Consider the following 19,870-nt stretch of genomic DNA (forward strand, 5'->3'; position numbering starts at 1 on the left):
CTCATCCTCACATGGAAAGGGGAGTGATGACAGGCTAAATGAAAACACTGAATAACGATGGCCTTGCCAGAAGTCAAGTATAGACAGAAGAAGTCAGGTAAAGATGCAAATGGATGACATATGACACACAATTTCTGGGGCACTCATCATGCTTATCACAGATCAATGACAGAATGGGTATGTATTACTAAGCAGTAGTTTTCAGTCTCTGATTATAAACCTTTTTTTCAAGCAAAATCTCATGCAGAAACATATTAAGCTAAAAGAAGAACTCCCTGAGTAAGCAGGGGCCTAATGGATGGCCCTGACGTGACCTCCTAGAAGACAATACTTAGTTTGCCATTGAAGGTTTGCCAAACCATGGAACAGGCACACTTTTCCCCCAGTATTATTCTATTTGGTCACTACCAACAAACTGATCTCTCTAAAACATATAGTAACATAAAATATTTTAATACTTCCCACCTTTCCAAACTCTACCCCAATTCTGGAGGATGACCAACAAGCAGAGCCACTCATGCCAGGCCTCTGCTTGCCTCTCTTTTTTCCATATGTTCCATGTGTCAAAGTGGATGATTTCAGATGCAACTAAAAGAAACCCCATTTCAAATGGCCTAAGGATATTGTCATGGGGCTTACTTTTCTCATCTCAGGTCCATTATCCTGTGGCTGTTTCTTCTCGTGTGTTAAGGTGGCTTCCAGAAGTAACTGAAGCTTCTATTGTTCATCTCTAGCAAGGATGGTGTGGGAAGGAGGGTAAGAAGAAGAAGGAGAGAAAGAGGGCTGAAAGGGGAGAAGGAGGGAGAAGAGTGAAGAAGGAGAGAGTCATAACTGTGGAAAATAAGTTTATTAGTCTCAATGGCTCAATCTCAGAACAGTTAACAACTGGCGAAGGGAGACTTAGCCTCGGTTGGCTGAAGGGCAAGAGGGGCACTTGGTGAGAGCACCTGTGATTCTACTGTTTATTGAAGTCTGTCCTACAATCCCACATCTGGAGATCTAATAGAATAATCCACACTCAGTTGCAAAGTCAGTATCAAAGAGGTTGAACACTGAACCTGAACAGCAGCTCTGGCAGCAGGCACTAGATTAACAGAGCTATTTTGTCTCTGTCTCAGCTAGGGGGCTTTATGGGAGTATGCTGAGCATCATTCAAAAGTGGGTTTCAGTGTCACACCCGGGGGATTCAAGCATGCAGTGTACAGTTGTGTTCATTTCTCTCTCTCCTTAGATGCCTCGAACGAGTGTACTCATGCTCTGACCCTCACAGTAAAGAGCTGAGGTATCTTCAGAACGTAGAGTTGTTTTACACTAAAAACACAGCGCCCATCCCAGGCATCTATAAAAGCACTCCGAGCTGTCAGAGGCTTTACCAGATTAATAGCTCCGAAGACCTCCCATACACTAAAGACCTGAGGTCTTTTGGTGGAGGTTTGGTTGAGGGATGTCTCGCTTCTAATCTTGCTTATTGGATTTGAAAAACTCCATAGCTTTTTCTGTCAAGGAAGCTGCAGAAAAGAGAACTGTTAAAGGAATGAATTAAAAGGAAAGAATGAAAAAAGTTTAAATGTAAACTAATATTTCAGCTCAAAACACAGACAAAAACTAAATTATACTTTCACTGAAAACTGGGGGCGGGGGGGTGCCCTTTCTGTAAGATTTCTAACCTCAGAATACGCCTAAGTACATCATCACTATTGCAGTCACCTAATACTTTATTTTCTGTAAAAGAAGTAATTCACAGCTCTTCAAACTTGTTTACACAACTGTTCATCTTTCTTTCATTAAAAACTGAATTACTAGTGTATTTCTGCTATTAGGGTCAACTGAAGTTGAATTTGTGAGGAGTACAGAATTTCTAACAAACGCTATCATTCCTTCAGGCACCTTCAAATATAGTACCAGATTGTCTAAAACCTCACTGCACAAAACCACATGGGTCTCTGGACTTTTTCAAGCCTTTATGTCCAATAAAATCAACCCTTAATGTGTGTGCTTTCTGTTAGGTGACGATATGTACTTAGGGATTGAACCTAATTATAAATAAATAAATAAATAAATAAATAAATAAATAAATAAATAAAATTTAAAACTATTGACAAAAGACCAAGTGATGCATTGCCCCTCTAAATAAAATGCAATGCATTAAGACAAAATACAGACTTTTTTGGATGACTCTCCAATACTAACTTTGATAATAGATAGAGATATTCTGTTAAGAGACTGGGAAAAATATTTTGATAGACACATTCTTTCAATTATCCCACTTAAGTAAGTATTTGCCTACAACTTAATCCAATTTACATAAGAAGATTTCAAAATTATTGCTCTCAATTCATTTTTCTATTTCTTATTCAAAAACAACTGTTTTGAATATTGGAAGGAGTATTAAATTTGGGGTATCTTTAGTCTCATACTGATTGCAATTTTTGGCCAAATTACTCAAAGATTGTAACTTGATATATCCTTGTAAATGAAATTCATGATCCTAGGAGTGTTTGCACTAAAAGAGTAAAGAGAGGGGCTCCTGGGTGGCCAAGTTGGTTAAGCATCTGCCTTTGGCTCAGGTCATGATCCTTGGGTCCTGGGATTGAGCCCCGTATCAGGCTCCCTGCTCAGCGAGGAGTCTGCTTCTCCTTCTCCTCCCCACTCATGCTCTCTCTCGCTATCTCTCTTTCTCCCTCAAATACATACATAAAATATTTAAAAAAATAAAACAGAGAGAGAGAGAGAATAAAGAGAACACATTTAAATACAAACATGCCCACAGGAGCTAAGAGCACATGTAAATAAGTTTCAGTCAGGAAAGAGACATTAGACACAAACTGGGATATCCTGAGAACAACTTATACGGTAGCCTCCAAAATGACCTACAATGATCTTTGCCTCACAGTACTCATGTCCTTGTATAGTCACTTCTCACACTGAGTAGATGTGTTATCCAGTGAGGCCAATAGGATATTATGGAAATAGCAATGTGATTTCTGAGGTCAGGTCATACGACATTAGGCCTTCTACCTTGGATCGATGACTGGAGAAATCAGCTACTGTGTTGGGAAAATAGACTGGCCTATGGAATATTTCACATGGCAAGGAACCAAGGCCTCTTGACAAAAGCCAGAATCAACTTGCCAGTCATGTGAGTCAGCCGTTTTGGAAGTCAATCATCCATCTCCAGTTAGACCTTCCCATGACTACAGTCCATGCCAACACCATGACTGCAGCCCCATGAGAAACCCTAACCCAAAACTACCTGTCAAGAATTGTCAAAGGTTTAAGATATTGCCCTACTTGCCGACTAATATATTACCTGGCCTTGTTTTCATGGATACTTGCAGCAGACACAAGATTCCTGGGTCAGGTGACACCTGTATACACGGTGAGCTGTATTACATGAGAGAAATCCTGAGTTTAAGAAACCCAAATCTTTTATCACTAAGGACGCTATACTTTGTTCAAGTAAGAGAAAGAATTATCTATCTTCCAAGGCAAGTCGATCTGCAAATGTACTTGAAAAAGTAGCACAGAATTAAGGCAACCAATGTCTTTTCTCTCAATAAATGCAGATATGTGAGGATCCACAGAAAATTGTTTCTCAAGCCTATCCAGTCAACCACTCCTAAATTCCTGACCCACAGAAACAGTGACATAATAATCATTTATTACCGTTTTAAGCTCAGAAGTTTAGAGGTAATTTGTTATGCAGTATTAGATAATAAATATAATTTATTACAAAAAAAAGCTAATTAGAAAGTAGTAAATATGAAGTAATAACTAATTGCTAAGGAGTATTCAGGGACTCTAGGACTAGCAGCAATGGCGTTGTTACTACACTGAAATGGAAGAGATGATTGGGGGCCGGAACTTCCTGAAACCAGTGGGGAGCAAGAATCACATACAACAGGCCATTACTCAAGGAGGTGCAACCTTTAGTTAAAACAGGTAATGTAACATGGATTTTAGCCAGGAGAATAAATACCCTAACCTCTCCCTCTTCTTTCTTTCCCATTTTTCCCCACTGGCCAAAAATAAGTGGAAACTGGGGAAGGGAAACCCTGCTGATGGTATCCATACAGATAACTCCCCTAGGCAGAAAAGGATAGAAAGTGATTGGAAGGATGAGGGCAAATATAAAATATCTGGCACAATCTGGCAAATAAATCAGCTCAGGGGTGCCTCTTCTAAAAAAGGAAAGTTCCTACTCAGCAATAAATGATTGTTATGTGGTTATTTAGTTGGAAATGCAAGATTTGACAGGCATGGGTCAGGACTGGATTCACTGGAGGGAGGGACTTGAACAAAAGGTAAAATTAAATTACCAACTGCATGGAGGATCTTTGCCCAGGGGTCAGCAGCAGAAAGCCTTACTGCTTAAACTCACTGAGGTCAAGATCAACATCACTTCTCATGACCATACTGATTGCCAAAGCCAAATGTGAAGACATTGGATTCTCTGAACTCAAAATTGCAACGTCTCCACAGCCATGACTTGTAGATAATTAAAACTCTTCTGCATGTTTTTTTTTTTAATTTTATTTATTTATTCATGAGAGACACACAGAGAGAGAGAGAGAGAGAGAGAGAGAGAGGCAGGGACACAGACAGAGGGAGAAGCAGGCTCCATGTAGGGAGCCTGACGTGGGACTTGATCCCGGGACTCCAGGATCACACTCTGGGCCAAAGGCAGGCACTAAACCACTGAGCCACCCAGACATCCCTACACTGCATTTTTAAATAGTGTTTGAATTTAATCTAGAGTTACTTGTCTCTACATCTTATACTCAGGATGAGAGATTTTGATAGATAAACCTATCAAAATTGACTGAATTTTTAAAAGGTTTACTATAGAAATCACAAAATTCTCTATGACACAATTGGTTTTATCATTCTAACCAAGAATTTCGAAAAAATATATTTTAATATATTTTCTTAAGATTTTATTTATTTATTTGAGAGAAAGAGAGAGAGCACATGGGCACACAAGTTGGGGTTTGGCAGAGAGACAAATCGACTCCCCAGTGCGTGGGGAGCCCGACCCAGGGCTCCATCTTAGGACCCTAATATCATGACCTAAGTCAAAGTCAGATGCTTGACTGACTTAGACACCCAGGCACTCCTTTAAATTCTTTAAGTTAAAACATTTACTAAGCTCATGTATAAAAAGGAAATAATAATTTTAATATAAAATGGGCTTTAATAGGTCAATAAAAACACTAGTATACCAAGAGAATGATAGAGGAGAAGGCATCAACTAACAATTCATAAAATAAACTGAACCAGACAATAAGCACAAAAACAATATTCAACACACTTAAGAGTTAAATAAATATAAATGGAAAATACAAACATTTCAATTAAGTAAGCTTCTGGTTTTGGACTACATGTTAGTATAGGCCTTTTAGAATACTCTTGGGCAATATGTAGTCAGATTTTTTTATGTTTATTTAATTTAATATGAGAATTCAATTTACAGAAATTTATTTTAGGGGTGCTTTGGTGGCTCAGTCAGTTAAATGTCTGCTTTCAGCTTAGGTCACAATCTCAGGGGCCTGGAATTGAGCCCTACATCAGGCCCCCTGCTCAGTGGGGAGCGTGCCTCGCCCCCTGTCTCTTCCCACCTACCCTCAGCTCCTGCTCTCTCTCTGTCTCTCACAAATAAATAAATAAAATATTTTTTTAAAAAGAAATTTATTTTAAAGAAATAGAGAATTGAGAAAATATTTATACATAAAAATGCACATCAAAGATTATTCTATATTACCAAAAGTATCTAGAAATATTTCAGTGACCAGCTACAAAAATGATAAATTAAATTCTCATGTAAAAACAATTCTGTAGGGCAGCCCGGGTGGCTCAGCAGTTTAGCACTGCCTTCGGTCCAGGGCGTGATCCTGGAGACTCGGGATCGAGTCCCAAGTCAGGCTCCCTGCATGGAGCCTGCTTCTCCCTCTGCCTGTGTCTCTGCCTCTCTCAATCTGTATGTCTCTCATGAATAAATAAATAACGTATTAAAAAAAATTCTGCATATTATTTGACAATTAAGATGAGATATTCAAATGGATTCTTGTGTTTTGGGAAACTTCTCACAAAGTGATAATGGAAACAAAATTGACCACGCTGTATGATTGTATGATGTACCTCAGTATTATTGCAAGTATATTAAACATTAATGTATATATGACTGAAAAAATATAGACATCAATAGAGGAGGATACCTCTGTGTGGAAGAAGTATAAGTGATACTATTTTATTCTTTATACTTTCTATACCACCCAGTCTCTTGAGTAATTATAAAACTCATTAACTTTTAAAATGTTATTGTCGGGATCCCTGGGTGGCGCAGTGGTTTGGCGCCTGCCTTTGGCCCAGGGCGCGATCCTGGAGATCCGGGATCGAATCTCACGTCGGGCTCCCGGTGCTTGGAGCCTGCTTCTCCCTCTGCCTGTGTCTCTGCCTCTCTCTCTCTCTCTCTTTGTGACTATCATAAATAAATAAAAACTTAAGAAAAAAAAAAAATTTTAAATGTTATTGTCTTCACTTAAAAAGCCCAAATGAGCAAATTTTGGCCAAGTGAATAACACAAATGCACAATAAGGTACCTTCTGTGGACTGTCAAAACAACATTCCCCTAACCTACCATTAATAAAGAGGTTTTATAATATAAATGACTGTGTATTTTTTATATGACTCTATTACTAAAAGTAATCAATCATATCTGTGGCTTTTCACCACACACAACAGAATACATATATTGAATTCAGGCCTAACGGCTACTAACCGGAGTTTTAGAGTAAGAATTCATGCCAAGTGATTGGTAACTGATATTTTAGAATAAAAATTCAGGGAATTCAAAGCAGTAACTTTTACTATAACTGTAACTTTGCCTTTTTCACCTCATGAGTAGATCGGTCCTTAAAGTCTCAATTAAATACTAGTTGAATGATGTGTAATCATCATAGGGAAGGCTCTGTGCAAAACACAAACCGGCTCCTTGGTAGTTTCTCGGATACGTAATCTTGGGCACAACATATACTAACCTGGGAGAGAAAAGAAAAATAAAGAAATAGGTTTGTGCTAAGACAGTTCCTCTGCAAATTTGTTTCTTTGACGAAATGAATGATGGAGCAGCGTTCTTATTTTATTTTAGAAATATAATAAAACTTCAAGGCTACCAATTATTTTACTTTCTGTTTAATAATTTTAATTTTTAAAAATCTCTTAAATATTATTCACGATAAATGGCTCATATTACTCAACAAACATGAAAAATGAAAATGTTCATTTCATATTTAAGAGTAAAGGGTCATTATGTAAGGTAACTTATTCTCAAAACAACTGAAAAAAATGGGATGTTTGTATGTATATGGAGAGAGAATAAATGGCAAAGCAAATGGGATAAAAATGTTAGCTGTTAGCAGGTGAATCCAGGTAAAAGGTATACAAGTGTGCTACTTTTATTCTTGCTACTTTTCCATAGGTTTGATATGATTTACAATAAAAAGTTAAAAAAAACTAAAAAAAAAGAAAGTGTTCATTTCATTTATCCAAATTTTTTGTATGTCTGATCCATTAATAACACAAGGCATAATTTGATCATCTCTTACCTGAATTGTTTCAAAAGGCTCTTAGCTGTTACCACTGTCTGTCTCATTTCCTCACTTGTTTCATTTATTCCCCACCTTGACTTCAAAGCTACCTGTGGAAAAAGAAGCAAAAATAAAAATTAAGCAAGCATGAATTATGTATTTCTTGCCCTCAAAATTTCTTACTATGGATGGCACCCAACATTGCTCAGAATAGTCCTCAGTTGGCCTCTTTGCCATTTTCTATTATGTGCCATGCATTTTCCTACCTCCTGCATCTGCTCTCTGCTCCTGATATGCCTGGAATCTCATAAAACTCTGCCTATACTTCTAATACTGCATTTAGTTCATGTTGCCAGTTTTGCCCTCCTTATTCTGCTTTGCCCTTTATACTGAAGGCTATTAAGATACTTTTTCTTCAGTTTTCTATCTCACAAGGATTTTCTAGAGCATTTTGCATAGAGTGTGCTCTCATTGTTGAATGAAAAAAAGACCAGTTGTTGATCAAACTCAAAATACTATTTCCAATATTGTGTGTTTCTAACCGCCTCTGTGATACTCCATGTGTCTAAATCCTTGAATCCAGGGGTTACTTTCTTCTGCATTGCTCAACACCAGTGTGGTGTCTGTGATGCTACACCATAACTTTATGGCCCTGTCACTTCCTTCAAATATTCTAATTATGACTTTGAAAAGTTATTAGCTCATGGACATTTTCAAAATATTTCCTACACACTCATTTTGTAAAAGGTTAGACCAAAGGAACTGGAAAATAATCAATGTCTTCATAAATCTACCTTTTTTCCTTCTTTTCTCAACCAATAATTATTGTGTAACTTCTATATTCCAGGAATTCTTCTAAGCACCAGGGAGTGCTATCAGCAAGGCAAAGACACTCCTTACCATGATGGACTGCTTAGACCAGCAGCAAAAGCAGATGTGAGAGAAAGATTTACAGAAAGAATTAACATTTACATTCATTGCAATTGTGGTAAGTGGTAGGAAGAAATACATTCTGTTATGGGAAGGTTTACTTGGAAAACTTATCAAATCTGGGTAGTCAGAAGAGTCCTTCAAAAGATGCTCTCTCACATTTAAACTAAGATTTATAGAATTGAAGGCATTTAATGTAATTAATATATATCACAGGAATATATATTATATATATTTATATTATATATCAATTCTTTATATATATATATATATACACATATATATATATATATATATATCAGGAATTATTGAATTATTCCAGCTAGAAAGAACAGCATGTACAAAGGCCCTGAGGTTAGAAAGGACATGAAGAAACTGAGGAAGGCAATATGGTTTGAGTACAAAGAGGGAAGAAGATTTATCCAAGAGAAATGAAGCTGTACTACCTCCCAGAGAGTCTCTATTACTGCTATTAATGATGAGGGATGGATGCAGCAAGACAACAATGATCGTGGCATCCTAGCTGCCTTCTACTTTTGCAGCGTGACAAATAAGAACCAAGAATTCAGATATATCAGGACATCTCTGCATTTCCACATCCTTGACTTATCCTGTGCAAGGTTGATGGGACATAAGTGGGTGAGAATAGTTTTCCAATATGCATCTCTATCTTGACTGAGAAAATTCTGTTAATAGATTCTTTATAGAGAACTCATAACAATGAACTTAAAATCCTTCACTTGAACTTTTAAAATGATTTCATTAAAAATGAAAGCAGTACTGCTTAAGACTGTCTCATTCTCTCTCTCCCTCTGCCCCTTCTCCTGCGCTTTCACTCTCTCAAATAAATAAATCTTTTTTTTTTTTTAATGGAGGCAGTAGAAGAAATAGGAAAGTCAGAGAATTATAAGATAGAGATCTTTAAACAAGAAGAGTCACTGTAAAATTAAAACTCCAAGCAACTATTGGCCACTACATAAATAAGACTGAAACTCAGGCAACTAAATTTGATTAAAAGAAATTGTTTTTCTTAAGTACACTTCCCATAAGCATTTAATTCTCTCAATTTCTTTACGAATTTCAGAGTAGTTGATAGTTTCTTTAAAAGTTCATAAATACAATAATATTAAGTTTGCAAAAATTGCTTGAAAGGGAAGGCTTTCAAAAATATAACAGAAAAGTAGCAATCATCAAAGGGTCTCACCAATACAGAATGCCTCATTAACGTGAGAGACCCTAAAACTCATAAAAGATACTCCATTTAAAAATGGAAAGGATGCTTTTCTGAAAGACATGGTTGCTTTTCCATTGAAATATCATTTGATTAATAATTTTCCATGTATATATCTTTGAAACAGCAAACAAAAATTTTATAGCCATAAATTTTACTGTATCTATCACATTTAATATGCTTGACGAGTCATTTTTTGATTCAGTATTTTGATCTTTTCTAGATAGAATATACTTTTTTAAGAAAATGGAAAAAATATATAAGACTAGTGATCCTAAAAGCATTTGCTAATCTTGCAAGTAAAGTTATTCTAGCAATATTGTCTTTAAAACATTTATAATGGGGACACCTAGGTGTCTCAGCAGTTAAGCATCTGCCTTGGGCTCAGGGCGTGATCCTAGAGTCTCAGGATCCAGTCCCACATCAGGCTCCCGGCAGGGAGCCTGCTTCTCCCTCTACCTATGTCTCTGCCTCTGTGTGTGTGTGTGTGTGTGTGTGTGTGTGTGTATCATCAATAAATAAATAAAATAAAACCACTTATAATGGCATTAAATATATATATATATATTTTTGGGGGGGTCACAAATAATTCAAAATTTATAAAATTCAAAAAATTCAAATTGATAACCAGCATCTTTCTCCTTTGTGGAAACGCCTGAGAAAGGATGGAGATGTTCGGCCCTGGAAACAGCCCACCCCTGATCTCCTTAGCCTGCATGTCAACTCCAAGCAAATTTGGATAAATCAGGCTCCAGTCATCCAGATGAACACCAGGTTACAGCTAATTTGAACACCTAATTAATAGACTATGCACAGAGCAACCAATAATAGAACTATGTGATTTTTGTTCACCTCTCTTTTTCTAAGACCCTATTTGCATTCTTGTGCATAGGAAACACCTGAGATGCAGAACATCAGGTCATGAAGATTCAGGCTTGTTGAAGAGAGAGGAGAGAGGAAGAAGGGGAAAGCCAGAGTAAAAAAGGAAGGGGTAGAAAGGAATAATGGAATGAATAAATTATGGCTAGAAAGACAATGATAAAATATAGCCATGAGGAAGATAAGAAAATGAAGAGAGGGAAGTGTGGGGAAATGAAATATAGCTGTTGAATCAGAAGTTCAATTAAGTGCGTTTCAATGAATAGTCTTCCATTGTCTTTTAGCTCCAAATTTGTCAAATTCACAGTAATTTAACTAAGAGAATGAGGTAAAAAGAGGTTTAATAAAGTTTGACACACATTTTAGACATAATATTACTTCCAAAGGCAGCATCTACGCAAGCAACATTACGCTTACAGTATTCAAAAACAATATAGTTCTAATTCACATATATCATTTAAAATTCACTATATTTCTTTTCTGAAAAACTGATGAATGCAATAGAAACATGAAAGATCACGTCGTGTTTCCATACCTTAGCCTCCTCAGATTCTTTTTTCCAAGGCTTAGTTTCTCCTGAACCTATCATTAGATAACATTTATGTCTAGAGATCTAGCTGTCTCCCCCAGTTACATATTTTTTAAAAAAACTTTTTATTTAAGGAAAGATTTTATCCTAAGTTTTAACTATGAATTTCAGCTTTTCACTAAAGTAGTTGTCCTTGAGTTCTGGGATAGAAATGTGATTCTTTTCTCTTAAGATGAAATGGATCAGTGGTTAGAGAAAAACAACCCAAGTTGAACCTACAGATGTGGACTTCAATTTTCCACAGTTTTTTTTTTTTAATTCTACTCTGTAGAATGTTTCATATTATGTAAATTTAAAAGTCAATGTGGGATATATTTTATTTTCTAAGAATTCCTAAGGAAGTCGGAAACAAGTTACAACTTGCCACATTATGATAAGTACATGAGTCAAGTTCAGTATCCTCTTAGCTTCCACCCACCCTCATCAACTTCCAGATGCACATTCTACTGCCAAAGCCGCTCCACAGCCTCTATTATGTGTTCCCTATAATTTAATATCTTTTGTACACTGGTTAGACACTGCTTGACACAAACATCTATACATAGTCTAGGGAAGAGACCACAGAATTCAGGGTCAAGCTGCTAATACTACTAAGTACTGCTAATTACTTTGAATATAAAGGTCTTCATTCTGGATTCTAATCCACTGCCAGAATAAATTTATTTTGAGAACAAATCTTGGAGATATTCGAATAGCACTGCATTTATGTGAACAATCCTGAAGTCCATAGCAGCCACATACTTCTGATTTACTTTTCAAGAATACAGTGTAAAATTCATATATGGTTCATATACATGTGTGCAAATATACACATGTAAATATATAATTTAATATACATTTAAAATGACTTCTGAAAGAGAGATGACCTTGATCGTTACAGGATACACTTTTCCTGCAACCTGATTACAAATGACTTTTACTCTAGGACAGAGTACACTTTGTTTTCTGATATTTACTGCTAATTTCATTCTCCACATCCCACTCATTAAATATCACTTGAAATATAAAACACTAGGTGTTTTAGAGAATATAAAGTAATTTGCTTTTATTTTTGAATTTTACATAAAGTAATTGGGTAAACAAGATGCCTCTGAGCTATTTTTCTATAATATGTATTCATTCATCCAATAACATGTATTTGGTTATGACCATCCCAGACACTAAGGAAAAAATAGAGATAGATAACATCTACTAACTGTTAGTATAAATGTGTGTTACATAAATTTTCTCACCAAGTTCTTTACCCTATGAGACAGGTAGAGTCTTATATTCCATTTTTTGCAGATTAGGAAGGCACAAAATGGTGAAATGCCTAGGCTATGCCACCTGGGCAGTATGTGATAGAGCTGGGATCTAAACTCCAAAGTCTATACTGTTAGCAGCTACATATTGCTGACCCTTAAATGCAAATAAAAGTGGCTTCCTACCTTCCAAAAATTTTTTTTTAAAGATTTTATTCATGCATTCATGAGAGACACAGAGAAAAAGAGGCAGAGACACAGGCAGAGGGAGAAGCAGGCTCCATGCAGGGAGCCCGACGTGGGACTCCATCCCAGGACCCCGGTCATACCCTGGGCCAAAGGCAGGCGCTCAATCACTGTGCTACCCAGGCACCTCCCTACCTTCAAATTTAAAACCAAGTTTCAGGGCTCTATCTGGGGATATAAATGGATTTATACCTATTGGAGATAGGAAGTGAACAATTTCAGAGCAGCATAAACAAAACTGAATTAGAGAATGATGGATATAGTATACAGATGGCCCACGGATTCCTTGAGAACTTGAAAACTATTTCCAGCAGTAAAAAATTTGAATATGGAAAAAAGCATCTAAATTTCTAACTCAGGAGGACAAAACTGTTCTCAAAAATTAAACAGAGGAAGACTACAGCTTGGAAGCTATCCTGCCCAACCAACAGAGCCAACTGGGACTGCACCTGGTACAGCAAAATTCCTGAGCTTAAAATGAATACTTAAGTCCACCAAATAAACTAAATCTATCATTCCTTGCCTTTTTAGACCTCAGCTGTTGTTTTTTAATGTCAAGGTTTGTCACACTCCAAGGACATATACACTTATCACTAGGGAGACACAAACGTATAAATCACGAAGGAGAGTAACACGCTAAACTTAGTGTCCTCAATAAGCATTTAACTTTGATTTACTAATATAGTCATCACATGTTCATTGAAGAGAACTGTTAGGTATATACAAGATATGAGTTAATTATATGTCACTTAAAATAATTATATCGAGGACACACATTAATGGATTCACTATTGGCTTGTAGCAGGTATTATTAATGCATCCTGAGGCCAAGGCCATTTGCAGTGACAACTGTTTATGGAAGTTTCCAATGCAGAGAAGGAGTTATGATCTGAGATCACTTAATCTTCCTGTTCCCTCAGTAAGTCAAGGGCTCCACTTTATGTTTGTGAACCTCCTCTCTTTCCCCAGCCTCTATTATCTTTGTAATATGTCGAATAATTTGTATTTATTTTATATCCAAGTATTTCATGTACTTTCAAAGACTTCCATCTACTACCTTTAAAAGAGAAAAGCAAATCCTAGTGCTTAAGAATTAACTCATTTATGATTTGGAAAAGGAAGCTGTAAACTTCTGGTATAACCAAGGAGCAGCCCGCCTCTGGTAGGGCAGCTAAACAATCAAACTTACTATGTCATTGACACTTTTATTCCAGGATTAAAATTGAAATTTTACCCAATAGTGATTTGTAGCTATTAAAAATCATAAAGTAAAATAACATTTAAGAAAAAAGTAGACTATAAAATAGCATATTTTTTAAATAGCATATTTTTATTAAGAAGCTGTGCACACACACGAAGAGTTATCAAAAACTCATATGCAAAACATTAATAACTATTATCTTTTTAAAAAAGATTTTATTTATTTATTCATGAGAGACACACACAGAGAGAGAGAGAGAGAGAGAGAGGCAGAGACACAGGCAGAGGGAGAAGCAGGCTCCATGCAGGGAGCCCGACATGGGACTCAGTACTGGGACTCCAGGATCATGCACTGGGCCGAAGGCAGATGCTCAACCGCTGAGACACCCAGGCGTCCCAATAACTATTATATTTTTGTGTCAGAATTATCTACTGTTTTTTCCCCCCACCTTGGTCCTTTACTATTTTAAAATATTTTTTAATTGAGTATGAAATATATTTGTGTCCCTAAAATACTATTCTCAAAACCTAGTAACTAGTTCTCATTTACTTACATCATTTGCTATGCACTATATGTGGAGTTCTGTAGTTGCATTCCTGGCTTAACTCTTCCTTCAGATCTGCCCTTTGCCATGCTGGCCTAATACCAAGGTCTTGCAACTAGGATTTTCTAACTGCAGGCTGTGATTCATCAGCTTAGTGGTCATAAGCAGTATTTTTTTTTAATATAAAATACATAAGGGACAAAAAGGAAAATATCAGTGTGCACTGTGTGGTAAGAAAATACTTTTAGTGGGGGTTCCTGGGAGGCTCAGATTAAGCATCCAACTCTTGTTTTTGGCTCAGGTCATGATCTCAGGATCAAGCCCCACATCAGTCTCTGCACTCAGCACGGAGTCTGCTTGTCCTTCTCTCTCTGCTCTCTTTCTCTGTCTGTCCATCAAATAAAGAAGTAAGTAAGTAAATAAATAAATAAATAAATAAATATAATCTCTAAAAAAAGAAAATGCTTTTAGTGAAACTTTTTTCTATGTTACATATATGAAAACACATTAATGGAACACTTGGGTGGCTCAGAGGTTGAGCGTCTGCCTTCAGCCCAGGGTGTGACCCCAGGGTCTTGGGATCGAGTCCCACCTCGGGCTCCCTGCATGGATCCTGCTTCTCCCTCTGCCTGTGTCTCTGCCTCTCTCTCTCTCTCTCTCTCTCTCTCTCTGTGACTCTCATGAATAAATAAACAAAATCTTAAAAAAAAAAAGAAAACACATTGGTATTTATGGTAAAATACATTTCTTGCTATGAGACTAGCTAAGAAGAGTTTGACTAACTTTAGCTCTAAAACAACCTATCTAAAAATAGATGAAGAAATGAAAGCACACTTAAGTGGTCATCTTAACTGTGTTGCCATAGGTTACATCAAAGAGGGCAGTGAGCTACAATAAAGGTGCCCAGCACTTCAAAACTTTTTATCCTTTTAACTCAGCAGCCTTCCTTAATATGGCAAATATGAAGCACTCTAGAACAAAGAAAATATAATCATTTATGTAATTAATTTGATTATTTTAATAAACATTGTTTCTAGTCCCCATAAAAATGATGATACCAAAAAATCCATACTTTGCCTCCATTAGTATCAATTAGTAACATAGTCATTTCTCAATTATATCATTGCCTACCATGCATGTATCCAATAATCTAAAATTAAAATCCAGTATGCTATGCCATTCTCATTAAATGGCTTACATCTAATCTGTTGCACTTGAGCTAGTGAAGGATATTGTTTTGGAAAGGTAATTAGCAATATTATTTCTTACAACATTCTATCTGCTACAGTAGGGAGTTTTAGAAGAAACCAGCAAATATTCTAATTGAACTCTGCATTTGACACAAGCATTCACACTGATTCTGCTAATTATTCTCTGTTTTAACTGGTCAATTAAAACTGTAAAAAGGATGGCCAGTGTGAAAGTAGTGTTTTTAAAATGCTGTCTCCCCATCATTTAACTCCAACAACTTAATAGTATTACTTTCACCAAGTGAATCAAATGCTTCCAAATGCACATATCTTTCTTAAAATACAAAAAAAACAAAACAAAACAAGTAATAGTCTGTGTCATATGGTGACAAGTACAGTTCAAAGTGCCATTATCACTGTTCTCATGGTGATAATTAATCCTTTAGTCATTATCATAATGAGAAACCATGTTCAGAAAATGCTGATTGAAAAATTCAGATATCAAACACAAGTCACTCGTTGCCTATCAGCCAAATTGATTCTTACCCTTATGGCAGATTAACACAGAGTCTTCCAAATAATTTATCTTGCCTACTCCAAACTTTTCTAGCCTTCTTATGTTTCGCTTCATGATTTTTTAAATGGCCTGCTCTAACATGAAGTACCAGCATTACACTTTTATTTCTTAATTTGTGATGGATCTTTCATCTTAATCAGAATCGTTTCCTGATTTTGTTTTTAATATGGTCTATACTTCATTCCTTAACTGAAATAATTGGAATAAGTTTGCAACTATCTGTGGCCAATTAAGTCTGAAAACTTTCAAATTTCCAAGTATAACTTTATCAACTTCAAAAGAACTAATAGTCATTTTCACATTGCCCAATGAAACCCATAAGCAAAATTAATATTTCAAGGAGGCCTAACTCTAAATTCATCTAGAAGCATACAGGTACCAAATAAGATGCTGCATTTTTTCCCCAACATGCAAAAACTCCATGTGTTATGCATTATTAAGTGTGAAATGGGTTAAAATGAGTGCTTTCTCATTTTTATCTCAGTCCAACATCAGCATGCTGGGCATTTACACAAACATGTCCCGTAATCATCTGAAAATAAACACAACTCCTCCAGTTCTATCTGAACTTTGCTAGCCTTCCTATACACCCCGCCCCCAACTGCATTTCTCAATTTGAAAACTTGAGTGTTATCCTGAAATTCATTTTTTTCTTTGGCTATCACACTCAAACGGCATGCACAAGAGCACACACACATCTGGTAATCAAGTTACAAGGCAGCATCTTTTGACACTTTTTCCTAAGGTTCTGCTGAGTCATGTGCAGCCTCACATAATAAGAAAAGAGGAAAGAGTGAGGATTCCGAGGGCAGCACTAACAGGAATCAAGTATGGGTAACTTGGGGAAACGGAACAATGTTTGCAAAACAAATAATCAAACCTCCTCAAAGGAAATCATACAGAAACATACCCACCAAGTACTTTTATACCAATGCATCTATTCCAGAAGGAAAAAAAAGAAAAAAGAAAAAAATGAAATCAAATGGTTGGCTCAGTTATTTCAGTTATACTTCAAGAGCTTATAAGAAATGAAAATTCAGGGCCCTGGGTGGCTCAGTCAGTTAAGTGGTGATTTCAGCTCAAGTCAGGATCTGAGGGCCCTGGGATCAATTATATAATTGATTGTAATTGTATTATATGAGAATGCCAGCAATATCACCAATTCAGGCAAAGTATAACTCAGAGGAAGTTTGGACTGAGATCATTGCTCCTCCATGAGCCATTTCTCTAGAGATACCTTTCCAAATCAAACACTCATTCAATATGCCTGTTTATTATCGCAATCTAATAATGTTCTGTGTTAGCTTGTGGATTAAGACTGTTATAATCTGCATTGACATCTTTAATCAAGTTGCCTATGTTATTGATTGTTTAATGATAAAACTATTTCCTTACTTACATGAGAAATTTAAAATCATGGTTGAAGATGGCTATTTCTCTCTCAACTGTGCTTACCTAAGAATGCCAACTTCAATCTGATCATGGAATGGAATGTAACTGGAATTTTGAGTTTGTGGAAGCAAGAACTGGAGAAGGATTCTCTCCACGTCAATATTAACTTTTTATATTCTAAGGATTTCTTAGTTCTCTGCTCTAGCTATACAGTCACAGAGGACAATGTTGACAGTTCACTGGCTAGGCAACTGGGGCGGGGGGGTGGTGGTGTCAATAAATTCTGTCCACTAATATAATATTATATGTTAACTATCTAGAATTAAAATACAAACTTTAAATTAAATAAAAAAATAAAAATAATAAATTGTAAACATCCTAAACATTTAGGATTTAAATACCCTAAATCAGCTAATGGATACTTAAGATATCTAGAGTTGAAGAGACTCTCTAATTGGGCAGTTGGGGGAACATTATGAACTACTGTCATAGGCAATTGAAGGTCTCCAACTGAAACTCAAATTATTGGCTGCTATTATTTAGATGACTACCTTCCTCAGTTACTATTAAACAAAATACAGACCACCATTTCTGTTCATCTAAAACAATGTTCTTTCTCAACTGTAGACATTTTCACTTGCTATTCCCCAGGGTGACAATATCTGATGTACTTGTGACTTTACCTGCTCTCTTGCCTTCCCGTGACTTCCCCTAATCTATTGGATTTTATTTCCTTTAAAAACATTACACCCCCCCCCCAAAAAAAAAAATTACACCCCATATTTCTGTAGGGCATGGACAGACTTAGCACTCTCTCACAGTCAGCCAAATTCTTCTAACAGCTCTTAGTGTGAACAAACAATAATGAATAGTGTGCTAAAATGATACCAATCAGCACAATAACTAGATGAGTTGATGAACATATAGAGCTTTTCCTCTTCCTTTCTATTCTTAAATAGAATCCTTTCCCTTCTTAAATTAATCCTAAAGCCTTTACCTGCAGCACAAATATTTATGGGTTAGTAAATGGAGATGGGGTGTATGGAATGGAGTGGCAGTGGTCCAGAGCAAGTCGTTGGTGCCTAAGCATAACTCAGAAGGCATCTGAGTGGAAGGCCAGCCCCAGGGAAGATGTCAGATACCGAGTGGGAAAAGGGGGATATGCTTACCTAAGAAAAAGCCGTCACTCAATACTGAAGCCCAAGCTGTGTCAACAGGGAGTCTATGCCAGGGAAAAAGTGCAATGGAGATACTAGTTTGTATACATATAGAGATTAAATCAAATTAATATATTGAGGATGATGGGAGGCAGGCTCTAATTGTAGAAAAGGCCATTTTTACAAATATGGAAAACAAATAAAACCTATAGTGAACCCTATGGTAATGAGTTTGGGTTGGAATTACTGGTGGAAATACACATGTGCATATACACAGTCATACATGCATACATGTATGTAGTTATATGTAGAAAAATATAAAATATAAATCTAATAAACATGTTTTATACATTTCGATAAGAGATATCAACAGACCATATGTGTACTATCTGCATGCATATGTGTACACGCACACACACATTCTCTACTTTCCCCCACTAATAGGGCTGGAGAACAATGATACAATAAGGAATTATAAAGAAATTGGATCTTCTAATCATCACACACTACTAAAAAGAAACACACTACTAAAAAGAAACAGGGATCCTTGGAGAAATCATTGTTTTCAAGCAAAATACAAGATAAGCCAAGAAATCTTCATCTGCCCCCCCTCCCCCAAAAAAATACTCAAAGAATGACAGGATACAATAATCTGCTTCTTAATGGGTTCCCAACCGGTCAAGTCTAAATAAGTGATAGTGATGAATTAGAAGCCACTGAATAAAATAGGGAATCAGGAACCTAAACAGATAAAAATAAATAAATAAATGAATAAAAAAAATAAATGGATAAATAAAGCAGCTCATGCTTGGCTCTATGAGCTTATTACATGGTCTGAAGGTACTTCCCACAAAACACTTAATAATTCCTATGGAAAAAAAAAAGATCTATAAAGGATCCTCTGAATAACTGTGTAAAATCACTGGTGAAACATATATAATATGCCTATTTCAGGAATCTTGGTAAACACACTTTGATCAAGCAGTAAAATGAAACCATAAGTAGTGGGGCAAACAAAAACTCCTAAGCCATTCGATAGAATGTAATGAGAAAAACAAAGCATTAAGACTTTGATTTTACTTCCAATGATATATCATCGAGACCTAA

The 19,870-nt window shown here is 36.2% G+C and overlaps 1 long non-coding RNA gene across 3 annotated transcripts in view; it reads right to left on the bottom strand.

The window, feature by feature from the left end:
* Positions 1-559: 559 nt before the first annotated feature.
* The window catches only part of LOC140612132 (uncharacterized), a 119,894-nt gene continuing 100,583 nt past the window's right edge, over positions 560-19,870 (bottom strand). For all 3 annotated transcript variants that reach the window (XR_012013444.1, XR_012013443.1, XR_012013445.1), the window contains 3 exons: positions 7,605-7,696; positions 6,894-7,037; positions 560-783 (listed from right to left, as the gene is read on the bottom strand). This is a non-coding gene — a long non-coding RNA (uncharacterized lncRNA). The remainder of the gene's footprint in view (positions 784-6,893; positions 7,038-7,604; positions 7,697-19,870) is intronic.

The sequence above is a fragment of the Canis lupus genome, chromosome 20, assembly GCF_048164855.1.
Source record: "Canis lupus baileyi chromosome 20, mCanLup2.hap1, whole genome shotgun sequence".
Lineage (NCBI taxonomy): Eukaryota > Metazoa > Chordata > Mammalia > Carnivora > Canidae > Canis > Canis lupus.